Source organism: Monodelphis domestica, chromosome 1 (genome assembly GCF_027887165.1).
Source record: "Monodelphis domestica isolate mMonDom1 chromosome 1, mMonDom1.pri, whole genome shotgun sequence".
Taxonomy (NCBI): domain Eukaryota; kingdom Metazoa; phylum Chordata; class Mammalia; order Didelphimorphia; family Didelphidae; genus Monodelphis; species Monodelphis domestica.
The window spans coordinates 199420065-199428746 of record NC_077227.1 but is presented as its reverse complement, the minus strand read 5'-3'; the positions used below and the strand labels follow the sequence as shown (position 1 = coordinate 199428746).

The window sequence follows — 8682 nt, the reverse complement described above, 5'->3', positions numbered from 1 at the left end:
CTAAAAGATTTTAAAATGTTTTCCTTAGCATTAGTTGGCAGTTTTGACTCATTCAAAGCCATAACTCTGAACATTATTCTCAAGAGTCTTTTTCTTTATTTTTATTCTCATTTACCAGCTCATGGTTCTATTACCTCTACATGTAATTAAAAAAACTAAATTGGTTAATTAGTTATCTATATCACTATATAGGTCTCTAAAAATCTCCCACTTTTCCTCATGATCAGACTAATTATTCTCTCTTTAGAATATTATTCCTGAGAAATCATCATCCTTCTTGGGATAATTTCCCTGTAGAATCTTAGGTCATTAGACTCTATTTATTCTTTTTTATCTCTCTTTTCTACATTCTCCCCAAATCTCAAGTGCACATCAGAGTAGAGCCAGCTTTCTACTCCTACTCCATCATAAACTCTAAGATGAGGTGACTACTTATCCCAGGGTTCATCAGTTTTTCCACTACAGAAACCAGGATATCATTACTAATTAGACTTGCAGTCCCTTTATAACTATCTTCACCTTTTTAAGGATGAAATTATTTTTAAAGCTAGTTAAGAAGCTATTTTCTGTTTAACTTTTGATAAGAGAGCTCCAGTAGATATATGAAGAGCTGAAATTCCCCATAGTAGTATATGTAGCCATTGTCCCAACAGAATGTGAATTCCTGAAGATTAAGGACTATCTTACTTTCTCTGGTTATATACCCCACATTTAGTACAGTGTTTTAAATAAAATGAGTACTTGATAACTTTTTCATTCATTCATTCACATACACAGATTTTTAAATAATCTCATGGGTGTATAATTTCATTGTAAGAAATATTTTTATATCCCACGCCCTTCCAAAAGTTCACCACAGGGATTCTACCCAATGTGCTAGGACCTTCTCTTAATAACTTGAGGATACCAATTGGATGCACAGGTTGTCCATTAGTTATCCATCACCCTTGACAGATTACCATCCTGTCTTTTCTATTGCTCACACATTTATTTGGTGGCATACTTTACTCAAAACCTTCAACCCTGTTTCCAGGCCATTCCTATATCTATGATTCAATGGGGTGAACCCTGTGGAAAAGGAGCTCACCACTAACACCTACAGACAAACAACTCCCTTCAAAAGAATAAGCAAGTCAACCTAGCTTAGGTAGCAAGACACATCAAGAGAGAAATAAGAGTTGGCATATTCTAGGTTGATAACTGAAATTATTATTTTGGCCAAAAACTTCCCCTCATATTCCAAGGGAGAATACTCAGAACCCTGAACCCAAGAGCTCTGGGAGTAGCAATTATCCCAAAATGGTTGACTTTGTTTCCAACTACAACCATCCCTCAGATTTCCTCCAGACAAGCAACATTTGTAGAGAAATGGTTCATCACTATCACCACTTGCTACTGACTATCAGGTAAGCAATGAGCCTAGAAATCACAATGCCTCATAGACATTACTCCTGTTTCCAGCATGGCCTATAAAATTGTCATCCAGGTAAGCAACCCTTGTGAAGCTAACATTTAAATATAACAGTGAGGTTTGAAAAACTTGACTTGGCAACTACATTTACAAGTGCTATGTTTTCTGGTTCTTAATAGCTAAAGCTACTGAGATCTGGAAAAGAAATTTCTCAATATCAGAATGTTTGGCATTTTCAAAAAAGAAATAGTTTAATCAATGGAAATGACATTAAGGAAAATGCACTTATGCCTTCTTTGCCACTAAACTCTAAGGACCCTTGGACCTTTCCCTTTGACTTTAGCTAAAACCTTCTATCTGTGTTGTCTCTTCTGGAATGTGAGCAGCCCTCAAGAATAGAGTCCATCTTGTCTTTCCACTTGTATTTTTAGTTCTTTACACATAGTACATGATTAGCCATACAATAGCAATGAAATAATATTAGCATTAAAAAGCTGAGCCTTTGTTTCAAGGAGAAGTTTGGGACAATTAAAATAACTCACTAAAGGCAATAGAATTTGATTTCCTCTTGGTCAAGTCAGGGCCCAAATAATTAGCTATTTGCAATATTTGTCTAAATTATACAGGATCATAAATTTAAAACTGAAAGGGAAGCCAAATCTAATCCCTTCAAATAACAGAAAATAAAACTGAGGACCAGACAAATTAAATTATTTCCCTGAGGCCTCAGAGCTAGGAAGTGTCCAAGATGGAATTTGAATCTAGGTCTTCCTGACTCAATATTCAGTACTTTCTTCACAATTCCATGTCAATACATATATACTGATGGATGGGCTCTATAGGTTATCTATTCAATTGTAAATCATATCTTGAACAATAAGTATCCTTCACATACTTGATTCTTCCTGGGTGAATAAATTGTTAGTCCAAACTCTTGTGAATGGTCATAAATCTCATGTGGGAAGTTCTGTAGTAGTCTAAAGTATGATGCAGTCAACCCCATATCATCTACAAATAAGAGCATCTGAAGCACAGATGCTTCACAGATAAATAAATGTGGAATATATAAAAAGTAAATTCGAGAGAGTGTTGACAGCTAGTATAGATGCTGAGAAGTCAAGGGATGTCAGAAAAGTTTTCAAATAGGATATGGCACTAGAGTGGTGCTTTGAAGGAAATTCAGGATTTTATGAGATGGAGATGATGAGAGAGTGCCTTCAGACATGGGAAATGGACTACTTTTGTGAAGGACCCAAGATGGGCAATGAAATGTTCACATGGTCTGTAGTCCCAAATTAATCTTGTCATCAACTCTCCCTTTATTGATCTTCACCTTCATGTTCTTTACCATATTCTACCCACTCAGGTTCTTATAATTTTCACATAACACATCTTCTTTACATATGATGCTATTCTACTACCCCCTTTACTCTATTCATTTTATTTTTCTATTTTTAAACCCTTGCTTTCTGTCTTAAAATTGATATTAAGTATTGGTTCTAAGCAAAAAGAATAGTAAGATCTAGAAAATTGAATTTAAGTGGCTTGCCCAGTGTCGCAGAGGTAGGAAGTTTCTAAGGTCAGATTTTGACCCAGGACTTCCTTTCTTCCAGACTAGCTCTCTATCTACTGAGCCACATAGATGCCTCTCTATCCATTTTAAATAAAGAATAATCATCTAGTGTCATTTCCCTGTGGCCAATCCCATTTTACCCAATCTCAATGATAGGGATGTCAAACTTGTCTCCTTACTTTTCTGTTTCTAGCTCACACTATTTATGACATTGTATTGAGTTATTATTCTTGAATTAAAGTTGAGGAAAGACAGGTTTCAGTTCTACAAAAGGAAAGATTTCCTAAAATTACAATTGTCTAAAATTGGAATGGGCTATCTTAGGAGTAAATGAATTCATTATCTATAGAAGTCTTCAAGCAGAGGCTTGAAGGAATGTTGAGTGGGAATTCCTATTCATATATGGGTTGGAGTCAATAACTTTTCCAACTCAGATTCTGGAATTCTATTTATAGTACCACAGATATAAAGTTGGAAGGGACCTTGGAAGCCTTTGGTTAAGTGATTGTCTAATTTCTGTTATAATTGTTGAGTTGTTTCAGTTGTGTCTGACTATGACTCAATTTTATGTTTTCTTAGTACAGATTTTGGAGTGGTTTGCCTTTTCCTTTTCCAGCTTATTTTTCACATAAAGAACTTTAAGTGACTTGCCCAGGGTCACATAGAGCCGGATATGAACTCATGAAAACAATTCTTCCTGAATCCAAGCCTAGTGCTTTATCCACTGCCCACCTAACTACCACCAAATGTTCAATCAGCAGAATCAGAGCTAGAATTTGAAACTAAGCCTTCTGACTCCACAGCCAATACTCTGACCTCTGAAACTTCTGATGGTCCATTAATTAAACCAGATAAAAAGCAGGAAAGAGATCCCTGACCCCTTTTTTTTCCAGAAAGAAAAGAAATTAACATATAATTTTATGCATTTTATATTTCAATGTTTTTGGTGGTGGTAGTAGTTATTCAGTATATAATTTTAAAAAAGAAATAAAATAAGTTATTCTTATCTCTCCGTTTCTAGATTCAAAAATTTGAAAGGATAACTTTGTTTTGGGACGCTGATTAGAAAAGACTTCCTGTGAAAATAAATGTGGTCATCCTGCACTTGTTAGTTTCCTAATAATATCCCCACTTCTTACCCCAAATCAAGACTTATGAGCAAAGTTCCTCTGGGTTGCCTGCCTGGCTCTCTCTTCTACACACACAAATAGGAAGGCAGACCACAAGGCTGTAATTTCCTGGCCAGCAAAGTGTGTTGGATTTCACTTCAGTCGTTAATGATGATTTCACTGAGGGCCTTCACTTGCAGCATTTCCAACCTTCAATTAAAGGACTGTCATTTATTCTATATATTAACATCCAGAACAATAAACACGACAGAAGGCAGTCATTAAAGTCAGCCATAATCTGTGGCCTGCTGGGTATTGATGTCAATCCCATTGCCTCTGACATTTGAAATAGGCCAGAAGAAAGCAATTTGTTTTCAAAGTCAGAAATGGAGAGAGCATATCTGGTCTTGGATTCTCTCCTACTTCCCATCTCTAAAAACAGTGTTCTTCATTTGTAGCTCAATAGCACAGAGATAAAATATGCCTTGTCTTTCTAGGAAACAGATATTTGACTTCAACCTTCTCCATTGTTTTGATAGCACCATTGTTCAACCAATCAATCAAACAACCAATAAGTATTTATTAGGGTAGCTGGGTGGCACAATGGATAAAGCACAGGGCTTTTAGTCAAGAGAACCTCAGACACTAATTTTGTGACTCTGGGCAATTCACTTAGCCCTGTTTGCCTCAGTTTCCTCATCTTTCAAATGAGCTGGAGAAGGAAATGTCAAACTACTCCAGTATCTTTGCCAAGAAAACTCCAAATGGGGTCAAGAGTTTGATATAACTGAAAAAACTAAACAACAGATTCTGCGAAGGAGATCTGTGTCCTACGAGGGATATAGTGACATTTTCAGCCAAATCTTTGTCTTCAGAGTTGACAATTAATCTGATATGAAAAATCTGCATAAAAAAAGATAATTCCCACCCTCTAAAAAGTGGTTTTCTCTAATTGCTAAATAATTAAAAATGCCAAGAATCATAGGATCATAGATTTAAACCTAGAAGAGATCTTAGCTTATATCTAGAATTATTGGCTAGTCTGAGGGCACGTGGATAGTAAGTAGCAAAGCTAGGTTTTGAACTCCTACCCTACTGATTACTAACCCCAGTATCTAGAGCAGTGGTTCTCAACCTTTCCAATGCCTTGACCCCACAATACAGTTCCTCATGTTGCAGTGGCCCCAAACCAAAAAATTATTTTGGTGGCTACTTCAAAACTGTAATTTTGCTACAGTTATGATTCGGAATGTAAATACTTGATATGCATTATGTATTCTTGTTGCTACAAATTGAGGTTGAGAACCACTGATCTAGAGGATCATAGATTTAACTCTGATAGGGATCTCAGAGATCATCTATTCTAACCCCCTTTTTGAGAAGTAAGAAATAGAGGCCAGGTGGTAAGAAAATAACTTTCCTTGGGGCCCCCTGATATGAAATGGCAGTCTAGATTCTCATTTCAATTCTATTGTCCTTTTTGTTTTACTAATGCTGACTCTGGAAGTGCAACAAGAATGTGGCAGAAGAGATTACACACAAATTCATTCATTCCTTGGTCTAGGAATCTTACCTTATATGCCTCTTCTACTCATCACTGTCCTTTGTCCCACCCCCACCCCCATTGGCAGTGCCCATAATTACATCCTCAGTGAACAGCATAGTTCCTAGGAGGCCTCCCAACCAAGAGTTTTTAAACTACTTCCCTCTACTATTCAAGAAGACAAACTAAGTTTAATGTTACCCTGAAAAGAGAGATTCAGAGAGAGAAAAAAGGTCCTCCAAATTTTTTTAAATTAATCAATCACATAGTAGCAAAGAACTAGAAATTAAGGGGTATAAAGATGAAAATTAATATCCAATAACTAATTATCATATTTTTAAAGTTTTATTAATAATATTTAAAGTGAAAGAAACTACCTGAATTCAGCCCTGTCGCAAGTAAAAAAGAGCCTGGGAGAAGTCACAGCAAACTTAAATACCATCACAGAAAGTGAGGAAGAAGGGAAAGGGAAAAGGATTCTTGGTAATATAGAAAGGAATTTTGGGTAATGTAGTTTTAGGGGTTCAAGAATTTAGAACTATAAAGGGGATGCCCATCAATTGGGGAATGGCTAAAGAAATTGTGGTATATTTTTGTGAAGGAGTACTACTGTGCCATAAGAAATGATGAGCATGCTAATTTGTTTAAAACTTGGGAAAAATTACATGAGATAATAAACAGTGAAATGAATAGAACCAAGAAAGCATCATACACAGATATAGCTTTAATACTGGAAGAACAAACTGTGAATGTTACCTCTGGAGAGTGAATTGAAAAGTAAACATGAGACAATTTTTATGAATATGTCTGTCTCCTAAGTGATATCTTATGTGATGCAAGAAGAATGAAAAGGACCTGGGACACTTATGGATAAATTCTTTAATTAATTACTTAAAAAAAAAAGAAGAAGAGAATGGGATATCTACAAGGAAACACAGAAAAGAAGGACAGCTTTGAAAGTTTTGTGTGGGATTTATTATGTAATTATAAGGAAAAGTATGCCAAACATTTAAGATATTTATGATTTCATTTACATACAATCTTCTTTTTCTTTGTATATAGAAATGCTTGTTTTATGTGGTTTTGTAAAATCTGTAATTAAAAAACAAATTAAAATAAATTAATCCATCATTCATTTAACAAGAATTTAAGTTCCAGGCTCTAAGCTTGGCTCTGAGGATACAGAGGCAGGAATGAAGGCCTTAAATTTGAAATATAAGTGAATCAAGGGTCTTCTTGCTCTTCTGCACCCTCCCAAAGACTCTTCTTCCCACCAGCTCATCAGATGGCATTAGCACCATTCAAATTAAAGAATTTCCTTTGCTAAGAATTTAGAGAAGCAGGTCTAACGAACATTTCCATAGCTTACTTTTTTCCCATTTGTCCAATAGGGTAAGTAGTTTCCCACAGATGACACTAAGACTGAAGGTTTTGGGTTTCAGGTAAGTATTTTTCCAAATTTACTCATGGCAGTTTCTCTTAACTATATTGAGGCACCCTAAGGGGAAATCCAGAGATGGGCAAAACACTCCTCATAGTGGATCCCTTGCCAGGATCCCACCAATAAGAACTCTGGCCCTGGATAAATGCACATCCTGGATGGGTCTTTTTATATCCCCAAATTATAGAGAATAGAGTTTTTAAGATAGCCCTTGGGAAAATTCTGGTTGTCCCAAGTGGCTTTCGCTGTGTATTGATGCCACCTGCTGGTTGAAGAAATTACTTTCTATAGGGTCTAATGCCATTCTGCTCCTACCTGTCTGGCACCAGGAGTCACTGAGGAAAAGTTATAGGTATGGAAAGGATAGTGAGAGTACTAATTACACTCATGTCTTCAGGTAGATTAAAATAGATAAGAATCCAGACTGCTTTTAAAGACTTTCAGATCCCATGAGATTGTCTGTTTCTTCATCTTCTTTCTCAAAAACTCTTTCCTAATTGCCAGTCAAACAATTTTTATTCTTGGACCAGGCTTGGGATTTCATTCATGAAGAGAATTCCCACTTAGGAAGTCTTCTCTGACCCTATATAGTACTAGCTGCCCAGGGCATTGAGAAGGTCTCACAAACAGTATCTGTCAGAGACAGTACTTGAACACAAACTTTCTTGACTAAATCTATCTTTCTATCAATGCTTCAAGATTGACTAAAAGAGTCAAGTCAACAATGATTTAAGCACCTACTATGTGCCAGTCATTGTTCTAAGGCACCACCACTATCCCTGATAAAAAGTTCTTGTTCTTAAAGATCTCACAGTCTGATGAGGGAGATAACTTACAAATATCTCTGTACAAATCAAATATACACAGGATAAATTGGAGAAAATCAACAGAAGGAAGCACTAGGATTAAGGAGGGATGAGAAAAGTTTCTTACAAAAGGGGGAATTTTAGCAAATGAGGAAACAAGCCTAGAGAATTTCAGTGACAAGCACAAGGTCACCCAATTAGTAGATGTGAGGGATCAGATGTTAGCCTTTTTCCTCCAGCTTCAGAGATAAGGCTCTTTCTCCAGTTGTTGCTGAGTTGTATTTAACCTTTTGTGGCCCCATTTGAGGTTTTCTTGGCAAAGATCCTGGAGTGGTTTTCTATTTCCTTTTCCAGCTTATTTGACAGATGAAGAAACTAAGGCAAATAGGGTTAAGAGACTTGTCCAAGGTCACACAGCTAGTCTGAGGGCTCTCCTTGGATCTTCAAGTTCAAGACTACCTCAAAATAGTTGTGACTGTAAAACAAATTTCTCAGGAAAAAATACAACACAATATTAAACATCTGCAATATTCTTTCCATGTAAAAGAGTAGGAAAATATTTTTCTTAAAAACTAAATAATGAAATACCAAATCAATTATGTAAAACACACAGAAATGAGGCAAAACATCCAGTTCTTGGTCTTCCTGGTGGCAGAAAGAGAAGTTCCATCACATTTTGTGGTACTAGAAAACAATTCAGTCAAGACCCCCCAGCTCATGAAACAGTGAGAAAATATTTACAGCCTCACCCTTGACCTTTAGGCGACAGGTTTGACTGAAGTCTCCAAAGAGAAATCTT

At 36.2% G+C, this 8682-nt stretch overlaps 1 long non-coding RNA gene across 2 annotated transcripts in view; it reads right to left on the bottom strand.

Annotated features, from left to right (window-relative positions):
- Positions 1-6612: 6612 nt before the first annotated feature.
- The window catches only part of LOC103099774 (uncharacterized), a 54145-nt gene continuing 52075 nt past the window's right edge, over positions 6613-8682 (bottom strand). For both annotated transcript variants that reach the window (XR_008914891.1, XR_001626584.2), the window contains exon 3: positions 6613-6728. This is a non-coding gene — a long non-coding RNA (uncharacterized LOC103099774). The remainder of the gene's footprint in view (positions 6729-8682) is intronic.